The following is a 16489-nucleotide window of genomic DNA, read 5'->3' on the forward strand; positions in this document are numbered from 1 at the left end:
CTCCCACAAACCCCAACTAGACATTTATACAGCAGCAAATGGCAAAAATTTTCAAAATGGCCTGCAGACACCAGTTTTGACCCATAATCTGCACCAGTTCACAAGGTTTTGGAATTTTTAGCATTGCTTTTCGATGCAGAGGCATCCCCAACTGTACGGTTTCTTCTAGCTGCAATTTCAAATTTTCATAATGGTCTAAATGATGCAGCTCTAATGTCGCACAAACTTTGTAAAGCCGTTTTGAAAGAAACCTTATTGCTTTAGACCTCCATGCAAATGCCAGTCTACACCATGGGATTTGAATGTGATGCAGTCTTTAGTAAACCATTTGAACAATCTACAAATTGCGATTTGAAGTATTTATCCTGGAAAACCTCCCTTTTTGGTTGCTATTACTTCTGTGAGGAGAATATCTGAGTTGCAGGCTTTATCTTGCAAGCCTCCTTACCTAATCTTAAGGACAAGGGTATTTTTACAAACAAATCCCTCATTTTACCATAAGTAATGTCTGACACTAACATCACTCAGACTCTATACCTTCCTGTATTTTTTCCCCAAGTTTTCAAACAAAGGTGAGTATTGTTAGCATTTGCTAGATGTTTAGACAGTTAAGTTTTTACCTTCACAGAGCAAAACAATTCAGAAAATCTGACCAGTTTGTCATTCTGTTCCACTTCTCCAGGCAAACCAGTTTTTAAGGTTACTTTGACTAGATGGCTTAAGGATTGCATAATCTTCATCTAGAGCAAAAGAAAAGTGGAGCTGCCTGGGACCTGTAAAGGCATATTCTACAAGAGCATTAGAAGCTTCCACAGTCTTTATGCCAAAGCCTCTCTAGATGTCGTATATGCAGCAGTTACTTGGGCATCCCCACATACCTTTGTTACTCATTACAAGTTGGATCTGGTCTCCAGGGGATGTGTCATTTGGTTTGATGGTGCTGAGGAATATATTTTCATGAGACCTCCCATGATTTAGGTAGCTGGAAGCTCTGTCCCACAATCAAGGATTAAGTGAAGATTGACGACATCAGGTAAAGAAGTTATTTCTTACCATAATATTTCATCTGTGTTGTCGATCTTCACTTATCCTTGATATCCCCACCCTCCTTCCCCCTGCCTTTTAGGCTTCTTGGTGGAAGAGATCTATCCCAATAAATTGAATTTCTTGTTACGAATACAGATATGGTCTCTGATCTGTTCTTTTCTGTCTCACTATTTGGTGCAAACTTGATTTGAGGTAATCCTGAGGGGTGCATTGTGGGTAAAGCTAAACTCGAGAGTTTTTGGAAAGGGAGAGCTGGAATAGTGGTAGAGTCTGTTCTGGGATATGGAACCCAACCCACAGTCAAGGATAAGTGAAGATCAAAAACACAGATGGAATGTTATGGTAAGACATGTATTCTTTTTTACTTTGTGTCCAAATAGGACATTGAAGGCTAGGGATAGGGCTTTGAGCACCATCTACTTCTGCCCCTGACAACAGAGGTACAGTGGATATAAAAAGTGTACACACCCCTGTTAAAATGCCAGATGTTCTTGTTTTACTGTTGCAGTCATTACATTTGGGTAATCTGCTGGCAGGTTGCCCTCACTTGGCCTGAATAACAGTCTTTGTTCTACGTCGGTTGCTGTCTCCTCTTCCATGACGTCTGGTCATCAGTGGTATAAAACATGCAGCCAACGGCATTTTAATCAGTCTTTCTTGCCGTGTGGTGCTCGAAGCAGAAGCAGTACGCAAGTGCCGGTCAGCCGACTCCTGAAATTTTCGTTTGAGTTTCAGAACCGAAGTCTTAAAACTAAAGCTAAGTACCTCGTTGTGGAAACTTTTTCTTGCTCCTTACCAATGTCAGTAAAAGTTAATAATTGCACTACTTGTGGGAAGTAAATACCTCATAAGGATTTTCATTTGTTCCTTGCCTAGGCCCTGATCACAACGTGCCTTGCTGTCGGTTTTGTGCTAAATTTACCCAACGCACTATTAAGCGTCGGTATATTTTTGCTTCTAAATATTTTGGTTCAAAATTTAACTACCCTGAAATGTAGTCTGTTAGCAATCCGACTACCGGAGTTCACAAAAAACGCAAGGAAAAAGAGACAGACCGTCGAGGTCTAAAACCGACAACAAAGCTTCTTCTAAGCTAGTTCGCCGGTTCTCAGTGAGGCACTTTCACAGCCCTTGATACCCGCTACTTTTGAGTCACAGGCCTCTACTGAGACCCATTCGGAGTCCGGTATACCGCGAGATTCGCAAAGTATTGAACCCACAGATGTCTCTCCTTTGGATGGGTCTGGAGCCGCTGAGCAGGCACCGGCTTCTGAGGGTGTTTTCAGGCCTCAACATTTTTGTATTAAACTGACGCCATCAACAAAAACAAAGTAAAAAAACGACTTCTATGTCTAAAAAACCGACGCAAGAGCCACGTGCTCAGGCCCCTATGCCTAAAAAACAAATGATCAAAATGGCTGAGGATTTAATTACCTTGATCAGGGGTTCCCAACCCCCCACCCCCTGCTAAGAGCCTTCGGCCAAGGCACTGATTATGAATCTTCAGATCAGGTTTCCATTTTTTCTGATTCCTCTTCTGATCAGGAATTTTCTATTCCACATTGTGAGGATTCTGATGCAGAGGAATCCTTCCCATCTGCATCTCCTCCTGAGGGATTACTCTTTTGGAGTGACTTTGCATACTTTAAGGGAACATTTTCACTGGGAGAGTCAGGACTTCTCTGAATCAAAAAAGAGGCTTAGGGATTTCCTCCTCCTTCCTCAGCATAGGCCTTTTGCAATACCTTCTGTATTAGGCATTGTTGATGATGTGTTCCCAGAATCAAGCGTGGCTCCTGATTCCCTGCCTCTGGCTCCTAGTAAGCCAGACAGATATTACAGAGTTCCTGACTCCCACAAATTTCTTTTCAAAAATCCTGCTGCTGATCCTGAGACTATTTCTCAGGTTGTTCTTCGTGTTTCACTGTTGCAGTCATTATATTTGGGTAATCTGCTGGCAGGTTGCCTTCAGTCGGCCAGAATTCCAAAGTTTTGGGTTCTGCGTCGGTTGCTGTCTCCTCTTCCATGACGTCAGTGATATAAAACATGCAGCTGACGCCATTTTCTTTAGTCTTTCTTGCCGCTCGGTGCCCGAAGCAGAAGCATTAAGCAAGTGCCGGTCGGCCGACTACTGAAATATTTGAGTTTGAGTTTCAGAACCGAAGTCTTCACTAAAGCTAAGTACCCCGTTGGGGAAACTTTTTTCTTGCTCCATACCGATGTCAGAAAAAGTTAATAACTGTATTACTTGTGGGAAGCAAATAACTCATAAGGCTTTCCATTTATACTGTATTCCTTGCTTAGGCCCTGATCACAACGTGCCTGGCTGTCGGTTTTGTTTTAGATTTAACCAACGCACTATTAAGTGCCTGTATATTTTTGCATCAAAGTATTTTGGAAACAGATTTAACTACCCAGAAATGTCGTCGGATAGCAATCCGACTACTGGAGTACATAAAAAATGCAAAGAAAAGGACAGAGAATGCAGTCGAGATCCAAAACAGATGACGAGGCTTCTCCTAAGCCAGTTCGCCTGTACTCAGTGAAGCTCTTTCGCAGCCCCTGATACCCGCTACCTTCAAGTTGCAGGCCTCTACCGACACCCATGTGGAGTCCGGCATGCCGCAAGATACTCAAGGTATTGGACCGACGGATGCATCTTCCTCAGATGGGTCCAGAGCCGCTGAGCAGGCACCGGCTTCTGAGGGTGAATTCAGACCTCAGCATTTGTATATCAAACCGACAGCTGCAAAACCAAAGACAAAAGCAACTTCTAAAACTAAAACACTGACGCATGAGCCACGTGCACAGGCCTCTATGCCTAGAAAACAAATGATCAAAATGGCTGAAGACCTTATTACCTTGATCAGGGGTACCCATCCCCCTCCAGATAAGAGGCCTAGGCAAGATACTGATTATGAATCTTCAGATCAGGTTTCTAATTTCTTCTGATACCTCTTCTGATCAGGAATTATCTATACTTTTAACCAAGTAGAAAGCACCACAGTCGAGCTGGATTTAGGCAACAGTTTATTCAGTTCCAAACACAAAGTGAAAAGATCCACACTTAACGCTCTTCTCAGGGATGTGGCCTTCTGACTTCAAATCATTCTTCAAACTGCACTTCACTTACTTTGAAGTTTTCAACCCACTGTCCTCTGACTTGCTTGCAACCAAGAGTCAGAGTTGAAACCTTGACTATGTTCTGAATTTTCCAAGCCTATCTTAACTTTTTAAGGCCACATCCCTGAGAAGAGCGTTAAGTGTGGATCTTTTCACTTTGTGTTCGGTGTTTGGAACTGAATAAACTGTTACCTAAATCCAGCTCGACTGTGGTGCTTTCTACTTGGCTATAAATTTATTTTAGCACCATTTTATCCTTTTGTGGAATTATCTATACTTCCCTTTGAGGATTCTGATGCAGAGGAGTCTATACCATCTGCTTCTCCTCCTGAGGATTATTCATTTGGGGAAACCTTGCATACTTTGAGGGAGCAGTTTCACTGGGAGAGTCAAGATTTTTCAGAATCAGAAAAGAGGCTCAGGGATTTCCTTCTCCCTCAGCACAGGCCTTTAGCCATTCCCCCTGTTTTAGACATTGTGGATGATGTGTTTTCGGAGTCCAGCTTGACCCCTGACTCCTTACCTCTGGCTCCCAGTAAGCCTGACCGATATTACAGGGTCCCTGACTCATAAATTTTTATTTAGAAACCCTGCTGCTGATCCTGAAACTATTTCACAGGTTCCAAAGGGAGTTAAGGCCTAAACAGCAAAAAATCCTACCCCCTCTGACAGAGATTCAAGGGCACTGGACAGATGGGGAAAAAAAGTTTATACATCTGCAACCTTGGCAGTTAGAGCCTTAAACTGTCAATTTCATATGCTTAAGTATCACCAACATGTTATGGGATTGCTGAAACAGAAAATTATGTTGATTTCTGAATGTGCAGAAAATAAAGAATTGCAGGAATTATTGCATGCAGCTGAACAGGTTGGAAAGCATACTTTGCAATGTGGGTTTGATTTCTTGGAGGCCTCCTGCAGGACCGCAGTTACTGGATCAGTGATTAGAAGGCATGTCTGGCTCAAAGAGCAAAATCTGCCTGATCATGTTAAAGCTAAATTGTTGGATGCACCTTTACAGCATGATACTGTTTGGTAATAGGGCAGAAGTGGTTTTAAAGAAAATGGAAGACAAAGCTAAGTCTATGCAAACTGTAAAAGACTTCTTACAAGTGCAGCCACCAAGATTCAGTAGACACTGGCCTACAAAAAATGTGTCCTTTCCTGTGTCAGACAGAGCTCAAAGGGGCAAATCCAGACGCCCTAAAGGTTTCAGATACCAGGCACAAAATTCATACAGGTCAAAGCAATGGGGCGCTTCTACCTCCAAATCTGGAGGAGATAAAGCGCAAACTTACAGAAAACAGTCCCAATGACTTCCCTCTGCCTGCACCAAGCACTTATCTTTTGGCAACACCCTTAGGGGGAAAATTAGCACTTTTTGCTCAAAATTGGCAGTTGTTAACCCAGGACAAGTGAGTAATAAACATAGTATCACAGGGATACATATTCAATTTCCACACTCTGCCAATGGCAAATGGTTGGCCAGATCTGCCAAAAAATCAATGGGCAGAGGCACAGAAACAGGTTACGTCCCTCATGGATATGGGGGCCATTCAACCAGTACCAGAACAGGAAAAAGGACAAGGTTTTTACTCTACTGTTCTTGGTACCCAGAAAAGGACAAGACTTGGCAGCCAATACTGGATTTATCGATTCTGCACACATACCTGGACATTCCAAAATTCAAAATGCTGACTTTGCAGCAGCTTCTGCCCATGCTGGGCAAGAATGCTTGGCTGGTGACATTAGACCTAAAAGAGGCATATCTGCATGTCCCCAATAAGACGATCGTGCAGAAGATGCCTCAGATTCAAGGCTGGCTTAATGCATTACCAATTCTTTGCACTGCCCTTTGGCTTATCTACTGTGCCCAGGGTCTTTACAAAGTGCCTGGCACCAGTAATTGCATTTTGCAGACAAGTATACAAATATTTCCATACTTGGACGACTGTCTCATTCAAGCAGAGAACAAGGACATTCTTCTTCGACACCTGGCATTTGTGAAAAGGCTTCTATCATGCCTAGGGTACACAATAAACAAAAAGAAATCACAACTGGTACCCTCTCAAAAGATAACATTCCTGGGTGCAAGCTTGACTACAACTGCCCAGATGGCTTACCTCGTGCCAGACAAGCAAAGGCAACTGACTACTTACTTCAACCTGATGGCAGCAAAAACCCAGTTATCTGCAAGACAAATTCTGCAGGCTTTGGGCTTCATGGCATCCTTCATCCTACTGATTCCATATGCAAGACTGCATATGAGAAAACTTCAATGGTACCTAAAAAGTTTATGGAGTCAACATTCTCACAGTCTGGAAACAATGATTCCTCTCATTCCCTGCCTAGAACAGGAGTTTCTACGGTGGGCAAAGGCATGTCACCAAAACATGGGACGGGCCTTCACTCTACCCCCTGCCAGCTAAACCTTAATGGACACATCATATTATGCCTGGGGGCCCACATGGCAGGAAGATGCATACAGGGCATATGGACCCCAAAAACAAATGCATCTACATATCAACCAGAAAGAGATGCGAGCTGTTCAAAATGCCCTAACAGCCTTCAAGGACTTACTTCATCCAGGACAACTACTGATAGACTGACAACACCACGGTCATGTGGTATATAAACAAGCAAGTGGGCTCACACCCCTACCCCCTTTGCAGATTTGCCACGGCACTGTGGGACACAGCTTTGACCTACCAAATACATCTTCAAGCTCAATTCCTGCCAGGAAAGCAAAATACTCTGGCAGACTATCTAAGCAGAAACCTTATGGATCCTCACGAGTGGAAACAAAACCCTAAAGTCTTCAGCATGATAACAGAGAAATGGGGGAGCCCAGACATAGATTTATTTGCCTCCCCTCAAAATTATTAATTGAAAAGATTCTGCACAAGGACTTATCACAGACCAGCATGGAAAGTGGACGCCCTATCCTTCAGTTGGAAAAACTTATCAGTTTACGCCTTTCCAACTCTGGCTCTTCTTCCCAAGGTCCTCCTAAAAGTCAGACAAGAGAAACCAAAGATGATACTAATTGCCCCGGACTGACCCTGCCAGTACTGGTACCCAATACTAAGGAACGTGTCTCAATACTCAGCTTGGACCTTACCTCAAAGACCTCTACTACTGTCCCAGCAAAACAATCGGATCCTGCACATTCAACTCCAGACACTGAACCTGGCAGTATGGCTGATCATGGAGTTATACAAACACCACCTCTCAGTAAAGCTGTGATGGATGTCATTTTGGAAGCCAGAAGGCCTAGTACTAGAAAATCTTATGCTGATAAATGGAAGATATTCTGTGCTTGGAATCAAACACAAGGAACTGATAGGCCCATCTTTCTCATCAGTTAAAATCCATGCCTCTGCCATTTCGGCTTATTACAATACAGAGCCACCAATCTTTTCTCATCCTTTACTAAAGCAGTATCTTAGAGGAGTCAAAAATTTAAGGCCTCCTAGAAGATCACCATTACCTGCGTGGGACCCCAATTATGTGTTGGAAATGCTCACCCTGCCTCCATTTGAACCAGCTGCTACTGCTGATATAAAGTTCTTATCATGGAAAACAGCTCTGCTACTAGCATTAACTTCAGCAAGAAGAGTTTCAGAGCTACAGACCCTCATGGCTGTAGAGCCTTTTGTCATATTTTACCCAGACAGTGTCTCTGAGGACAAATCCTACATTTATGCCTAAGGTGGTTTCCAGTGTGGCTCTTAACCAGACAATTCATCTGCCAACCTTTTATCCAAATCCGCAGAACAAGGGGGAGAGAATTCTGCATTCCTTGGATGTACACAGACAGCTAAGATTCTACTTGAGCAGGACTAAAGCTTGAAGAAAAACTGAGCAATTACTAGTGACATGCTGCAGGATCAGAAGGAAAGGCTATTTCAAAGCAGACAATTTCAAAGTGGATAAGCCACTGCATCCGTTTCTGCTACTTACACCATGGAAACCTGTGCCCAAGGGCATTAGCTCTCATTCCACCAGAGCTGCAGCTACTTCAGCAGCCTTTCTCAGAGTAGCACCAACCAAAGACATTCTGGAGGCTGCTACTTGGAGTTCTGTTCACACCTTTACACAAAGCATTATCATTTGCCTCTCTACTCTAAGTCCAGGGCAGGCTTTGCCACTGCAGTTCTGCAGGGCCTTATAGCCGCACCTAATGCTGTTTAGCTCCAGCCTCCCAACCATAGCTTTGGGATTCTACCCAAATGTAATGACTGCAACAGTGAAACACGAAGAACATAGTACAGTTGTGTACACTTACCATAAATGTAGATGTTCCAGTGTATTCACTGTTGCAGTCCAGGTTCCCCACCCGCCATCCCACTGTCATTCTGGAGATGTCCTTCATGGATGCATCTGCAGTCATAACAAGCGGGTTGTCCTGTCGTCAGGCAGCCCTGCAGTCGGCCGGATTCCAAAGTCCGGGTCCGGCTTCGGCTGATGTCGCACTCCTCCCGACGTCATCTCTGTTGGTCTTCGGGTATAAAAGCATCAGCCGACGCCATTTTCCTCCGTCTTTCTTGCCGCGTGGCGCCCGAAGCAGAAGCTGTTCGCAAGTGCCGGTCGGTCGGATCCAGAGATTACTTCTACCGAATACTACTTCGAAGACTTCTAAAGCTAAGTACCCCGTTGGGGACTCTTTCTTGCCTCAGCCGATGTCAGAAAAAGTTAACAATTGTTTAACCTGTGGGAAACAAATACCTCATAAAGATTTCCACTCATACTGTCTGCCTTGTTTAGGCCCAGCCCACGACGTAGCAGCCTGTTCGGCCTGTGCTTCTTTTAACCGACGAACGCTTAGGCGTCGGTCGGAGTTTGCAGAACAGTTTTTCGGTACTGATTTTGCGTGCATTATGCCGTCGGATCCTCCGACTACCCCAAAAGCAAAGATAAAGACCGACACTCGCGGTCCGGTTTCGGCGAAACCACGGTAAAGCAAACATGAGTGTCTCGGTTTCGGCCAAACCGAGAAAACTGCTCAAAGTACAGCTGAACCTATTCTAACAACTGAGGCCCCTGCTACAACTCTTGAATCGACCTCAGAAATTTTACCCACTACGGTGGTTGACTTATCAGACACCATCCCTTGGATGTCTCTACCCCAGCACGTGGTGCTGCTAGGCCTCCAGCTGCCATGTCCATTAAGGCCTTCGCCAGGGCTAAAGCAGCCAAGACTACTAAATCAGTGCCTGTTAAACCCCCACATCCAGGCCCTCTTCTAGTTCTCAAATGCTTTCTTTGGCAGAAGATTTAATTTCCTTAATTAGAGGATCTCAACCTCACCCAGACAGGGCCTCTCAGCCCCCTGAGAAGAGACCTAGGGCAGAGCCCCTGAGCCAGTTTCTACTGATGATTCTGCTGATGAATCAGACATAACTGATCAGCCTGAGGCTCCTTCTCCAATTTTGAAGATTCGGATGCTGAAGAATCCATTCCAGCTGCTTCCCCACCAGAAGAATTCTCCTTTGGGGAAACCTTGCATGCCATGCGAGAACAGTTCCAATGGCAGCAACAGGATTTTTCAGACTCCAGAAAAGACTTAGGACCTTTCTGCACCTCCCACAGCACAGGCCCTTAGCTATACCTCCTGTTCTCTCTGTGGTGGATGATGCTTTCAATGATGTTTGCTCCGCTCCAGATTCTTTACCCCCAGCCCCTGCCAAACCAGACAGATTTTACAGGGTGCCAGATACTCATCACCACCTTTACAAGGCCCCACTTGCAGACCCAGAAACTATATCCCAGGGTCCCAAGGCAGTAGCCACCACAGTTAAAAACCCTATTTCTTCTGAAAGGGAAGCAAGGACACTAGACAGATGGGGTAAAAGGTCTACACTTCAGCTACTCTCACAGCTAGAGCTTTAAACTGTCAGTTTCACATGATACAATACCAAGAGTTTATGCTTGATCAGTTAACTAAAAAACTAACCACTGATGAATCTCTTGATAAGAAATATGTATTAGAGATGGTAAATAACATACAACAGGTTAGCAACCATTCCTTAAAATGTGGCTATGATGCACTGGAGGCTTCATTTAGATCAGCCATGACAGGCACAGTGATAAGAAGGCATGCATGGCTAAAGGAACAAGCTTTACCGGATCATGTTAAAGCTAAGTTGCTAGATGCTCCTATGGACAAGACAAGTCTGTTTGGTACACCTGCCCAGCAGGTTATGAAGAAAATGGAAGAAAAGGCAAAATCTGTTCAAACTGTTAAAGATTTCTTGCAGGTTCAACCCCCAAGGTTTAGCAGGAACTGGCCTGCCAATAATTGGTCCTTTCCTGACTCCACAAAATTTCAAAGGGGTAGAAATAGACGTTCCAGAGGCAGAAACCAATCCAGAGGAGGTGCCTACAGAGGACGACAGTGGCAAGGTAACAACAGAGGCACAGACACAGCTACTGCCACTACATCAGCACAACCGCAGTGACTTAATCCTAAATCCGCCTACCAGGGAACAAATAGCAGCCCCTCTAGGCGGAAAGTTAACCTTATTTTCAAAGAACTGGCACTACATAACAAAAGACAAGTGGATTCTACAAACCATAGATCAAGGTTACCGGTTTCACTTCCACACTTTACCAGTCAAAAGAGGAATGCCAAATCTACCTCCAAATCAAAAAACAGAGGCTCTACCTCAGATAATGGAGTTAGCAAACATGAGAGCTGTGGAAAGAGTGCCAACAGCAGAACAAGGAAAGGGGTTCTACTCCAGACTATTCCTAGTTCCAAGAAAGGAAAAAAGTTGGAGACCAGTTCTCGACCTGTCCACCTTAAATACATACATCATTGTCCCAAAATTCAAAATGCTGACCCTACAGCAACTTCTTCCCATGCTGGGCAAGGAGTCTTGGCTGGTAACTCTAGATCTCAAGGAGGCATACCTGCACGTCCCCATTCGACCAATCTGCAGAAGATACCTCAGATTTCTTGCAGGATCAGAGCATTATCAATTCTCAGCATTGCCCTTTGGCTTATCTACTGTGCCCAGAGTATTCACAAAATGCCTGGCATCAGTAATCGCCCATTGCAGACTACAGGGAATTCAAATTTACCCATACCTGGACGACTGCCTGCTACAAGGGGACAACAAAAGCAAGCTGACAACAGATTTACAAAGGGTCATTTACTTGCTACAAGGACTGGGATACACAGTCAATTTACAAAAGTCAAGACTGATACCATCCCAAACACGGACTTTCTTGGGCGCGGAATTGGACACAGTACAACAAATGGCATTCCTGACTACAGAAAAACAAAAAGAACTTCCTCTTTACTTCTTGGCACTAACAAAACTGAACAAGTTAACAGCAAGAAAAGTTCTACAGGCCTTGGGCTTCATGGCATCATGCATAATCTTGGTCCCATTTGCCAGACTACATATGAGGAAACTACAGTGGTACCTAAAGAATTTATGGTCCCAACACAGACACAGTCTAGAAACAGAAATCCCACTAATTCCATGCTTAAAACAGGAGTTCCTATGGTGGGCTCAGGCATGCCAGTCAAACCCAGGCCTACCCTTTCGCAGATGTCAACCAAGCCAGACCATCACAACAGACGCTTCAGACCTAGGATGGGGGCCCACATGCTGGACAAATGCGTGCAAGGATTGTGGACACAGGTTCAACTTCACCTGCACATCAATCTAAAAGAAATGCTGGCAGTAAAACTGGCAATCCAAAAGTTCAAACCATTTCTCAAAGAGGGCCAGTTGATGATAAGGACAGACAACACCACAGTCATGTGGTACATCAACAAACAGGGAGGCACTCATTCATACCCGCTATGCAGAATGACCTTGGAGCTGTGGACCCTGGCACTCAGCTACAACATTCAGTTACAGGCAATATTTGTACCAGGGAAAGACAATACTCTGGCAGACATATTAAGCAGAACCACTTCGAATGCCCACGAATGGAAGCTGCACCCGGACATCTTCAAGACCATCTCAAGAAATGGGGAATGCCACAGATAGACCTATTTGCATCACCTCTCAATTACCAGCTCAAAAATTCTGCACAAGGACATTCCACCCACTAGCATGGAAAGTGGACTCACTCTCCTTCAACTGGAAAGGCCTAACAGCATATGCATTCCCACCTCTTCCTTTGATACACAAGGTACTGCTAAAAATAAGGGAAGAACATCCAAGGATAATCCTGATAGCTCCAAACTGGCCAAGACAACACTGGTACCCACTACTGAAGAGGATGTGTCGAACAATATGTGGCCAATACCACTGATGCCTTTGATGTTAACTCAGAACAACTACAGCATCATACATCCAAACCTAAAACGCTGCAACTGACTGCATGGAACATCACATAGCAGCAGCTAATCCAGAACTTTCCCAAAGAGTTAAAGACATTATTCTTGAAGCACGCAGACCTTCAACAAGAAGGAACTATGCTGGAAAATGGAAAAGGTTTGTCATTTGGAGTACGGAAAGAGGAAAAGATGTGTCAAACATAGATATGCCTAACATTCTGGAGTATCTGGCGAACTTCTTCATTCAGGCCTGTCCTACTCCTCCATCAAGATACATGCATCAGCTATTTCAGCAGAATACAGCTTTGATCCACCTGTTTTTCGCACCCTTTGCTCAGGCAGTTCCTCAGAGGAATCAAGAATGTAAAACCTCCAAGGAAACCACCATTACCAGCTTGGGATTTAAACTTTGTGCTAGAAAAGTTGACACTATCACCCTTTGAACCAGCAGCAACAGCAGACCTACAACACCTGTCATGGAAAACTGCTTTCCTACTGGCAATTACTTCAGCAAGGAGGGTTTCAGAACTACAGGCCTTAATGGCAGTGCAACCCTTCCTAATCTTCCACCAAGATAGAGTGTCCTTGAGGACTAATCCTACATTTATGCCCAAGGTGGTATCCAGAGTGTCTTTAAACCAGGCAATCCACCTACCTACCTTCTTTCCCAACCCACAAAACAGAGGGGAAAGAATACTGCATACCTTGGATGTACATAGACAGCTACGCTACTACTTGGACAGAACAAAAATAGCAGAAAGACTGACCAACTCTTTGTAGCCTATGCAACAGGAAGGGAAGGAAAAGCTATTTCCAAACAGACAATCTCCAAATGGATAGGAAATTGCATACGATACTGTTACTCCTTCCATGGAAAACCAATTCCACAGAACATAAGACCTCATTCTACAAGGGCAACAGCCACTACCACAGCCTTCTTACGAGGAGTGGCAACCAAAGACATTATTGAGGCGGCTACTTGGACCTCCGTGCATACATTTGCCAAGCATTATAATTTGCCTCTTTATTCCAGATCCCGAGCAGGGTTTGCCACTGCTGTACTGCAAGGGATCCTAAACACACCATAATCTTCTTTTATCCTCCTCCCCTAGTTGGCTATGGTATTCTACCCACTTGTTATGACTGCAGATGCATCCATGAAGGACATAGTACAGTTTTGTACCTACCATAAATGTAGATGTCCGAACTGGATAGCATCTGCAGTCAGGATTACCCTCCCTCCTTCCCTCTGTGGTACTCCTAGGTGTTTACCCTCCTAATAGCTAGCTTTTGGGGGGGAGTCTTTTATGGTGTATTTGTTTGTATATATGTACATATATGCTTATTGCTGTGTTTACCTCTATCTATTTGGAAACATTGGCATCTATCCAAATTTTAGCCTGCAAGAGGGCTACTGGCATCTGGGGCAAGAAACACTGAGGAAAATGGCGCCGGCTGATGCTTTTATACCCGAAGACCAACAGAGATGACGTCGGGAGGAGTGCGACATCAGCCGAAGCCGGACCCGGACTTTGGAATCCGGCCGACTGCAGGGCTGCCTGACGACAGGACAACCCGCTTGTTATGACTGCAGATGCTATCCAGTTCGGACATCTACATTTATGGTAGGTACAAAACTGTACTTTTCTTCTCTATCTTCTACAACCTATGTGGTGTATTTGCTTGTAGTTGAAGGTAATGTTTATATTGATGTGTGTGTGTGTGTGTGTGTGTGTGTGTGTGTGTGTGTGTGTGTGTGTGTATATATATATATATATATATATATATATATACACATATACACTCATATATATATATATATATATATATATCTACACACACATATATATATATATATATATATATATATATATATATATATATATATATATATATATATATATATATGGAAGCACTTTACATAATTGAATTACTGAAATCTCAATGTCATATGGTCGAGACCATATGATCGACATTTCAGTAAATCAAATATGTAAAGTTTTAAAAATAACACTTTACTTTTAAAACATTACGCACACAGAGGCAAGGCTTCTTGTATGCTCTGTGTGTGCAATGTTTTTATCTTTTGCGTGTTGACAGGAAGTGGAAATCTACCGTTTTATGCGCATACAGCGCAATATGGGAGATTTCCCTTTTCCCCACTGTAGCGCGATCTCGGAGTTGGTATATTTAAGTAGGGGAGGTGTGGGGGGCACAGGGGGGCGAAGCCCCCTGCAAAAGCGATGTTTTACTTATTTTTTTTTTTTTTTTTTGCGTTTCATTTTAGAAGTTCGAGTTTCCAAAACGCGATCTTTTAGTCTCGACCATATGAAGTTCGAGATTTTGGGAATTCGAGCTTCTAAAGTGAATCCATATATATACATACACATATATATTTTTGCTACCTTTTTGGTGGCACCTGACATCTGGGGCAAGAAACACTAAAGAAAATGGCGTCTGCTGCGTGTTTTATACTCCTGACGTCATGGAAGAGGAGATGGGAACCGACACAGGACCCAAGATTTTGGAATTCAGGCCGACTTGAGGGCAACCTGCCAGCAGATTACCCCAAATGTAATGACTGCAACAGTGAATACACTTGAACATCTACATTTATGGTAAGTGTACACAACTGTACTATTCCTCTCATTACCTGCCTACAACAGGAGTATCTTTGGTGGGCAGAGACATGTCACCAAAACAAGGGACTGTCATTCAATCCTACCCCCTGCCACCCAAACCCTAACTACAGACGCATCAGACTATGCTTGGGGGGGGTGGGGGAGGTGGCACCTGGCAGGGAGATGCATTCAGGGCAAATGGAGCCCAAATCAAATGCATCTACATATCAACCAGAAAGAAATGCTAGCAGTTCGGAATGCTCTGACAGCCTTCAAGTACTTACTTCATCCAGGACAACTACTGATAAAGACGGACAACACCACAGTTATGTGGTACATAAGCAGGGGGGTACCCATTCCTACCCCCTTTGCAGACTAGCCATGGCCTTGTGGAACACAGCCTTGACTTACCAATACATCTTCAAGCTCAGTTCCTGCCAGGAAAGCAAAATACTGTGGTAGATGACCTTAGCAGAAATCTTATGGACCCACACAAATGGAAACTGGATCCCCACAAGTCTTCAGCATGTTAACACAGAAATGGGGAAGCCCAGACATAGATCTGTTTGCCTCTGCCCAATGTAGATCGGTTTGCCTCTCCCCAAAACTATCAGTCAGACAAATTCTGCACAAGAGCTCATCACAAAAAAGCATGGAAAGTGGATGCTCTATCCGTCAGCTGGAAAGACATATCAGTCTATGCCTTTCCCCCTCTGCCTCTACTCTCCAAGGTCTTACTAAAAGTCAGACAGGAAAAAGCAAAAATGATTCTAATTGCTCCGGACTGGCCTTGCCAACACTGGTACCCGCTTCTAAGGAATATGTCACACCTTCCTCCGTGGTACTTGTCTCAAACACCTCATCTATTGTCTCAGCAGAACTATTGAATTTTCCACACTCCGCTCCAAACTCTGAATCTTGCAGCATGTCTAATCAACTAATTATTCAAGCCACATCTGTCAGTAAACCTGTGATGGATGTCATTTTGGAAGCCAGAAGGCTAGTACTAGAAAGTCTTACTCTGATAAATGGAAGAGATTCTGTACTTGGAAACAAGCACAAGGAATAGACACAGCAAAGCCCAATATTCCTCAGATTTTACAATACTTAACTGAGATGCTTGACAAGGGCCTATCTTTTTCTTCAATAAAAATCCATGCCTCTGCCATCTTGGCTCATTACAACACAGAGCCTCCCCCATTTTATCATCAACTGCTAAAGCAGTATCTCAGAGGGGCCAAAAATGTAAGGGTCCCAGGAGAGCACCAACACCTGTATGGGACCTCAATTTCGTGCTGGAAAAACTCACCCTGCCTCTTTTTGAACCAGCAGCTACTGCGGATATAAAATTTCTTTCTTGGAAGACAGCTTTTCTTTTGGCAGTCACTTCAGCTAG

At 43.9% G+C, this 16489-nt stretch overlaps 1 protein-coding gene and 1 long non-coding RNA gene across 3 annotated transcripts in view; one reads left to right on the forward strand and one right to left on the reverse strand.

Moving 5' to 3' along the window:
- The window catches only part of MAP2K7 (mitogen-activated protein kinase kinase 7), a 2576186-nt gene that overhangs the window by 652810 nt on the left and 1906887 nt on the right, over positions 1 to 16489 (forward strand). The gene's annotated exons all lie outside the window — the stretch shown is intronic.
- LOC122812200 lies at positions 6482 to 15242 on the reverse strand. The gene is made up of 2 exons (XR_006366362.1): positions 15126 to 15242; positions 6482 to 6514 (listed from the first exon to the last, which is right to left on the reverse strand). It is a non-coding gene; the product is annotated as an uncharacterized LOC122812200 (long non-coding RNA).

Source organism: Protopterus annectens, chromosome 9.part0 (assembly GCF_019279795.1).
Source record: "Protopterus annectens isolate FY-2018-M chromosome 9.part0, PAN1.0, whole genome shotgun sequence".
In the NCBI taxonomy this organism is placed as follows: domain Eukaryota; kingdom Metazoa; phylum Chordata; order Ceratodontiformes; family Protopteridae; genus Protopterus; species Protopterus annectens.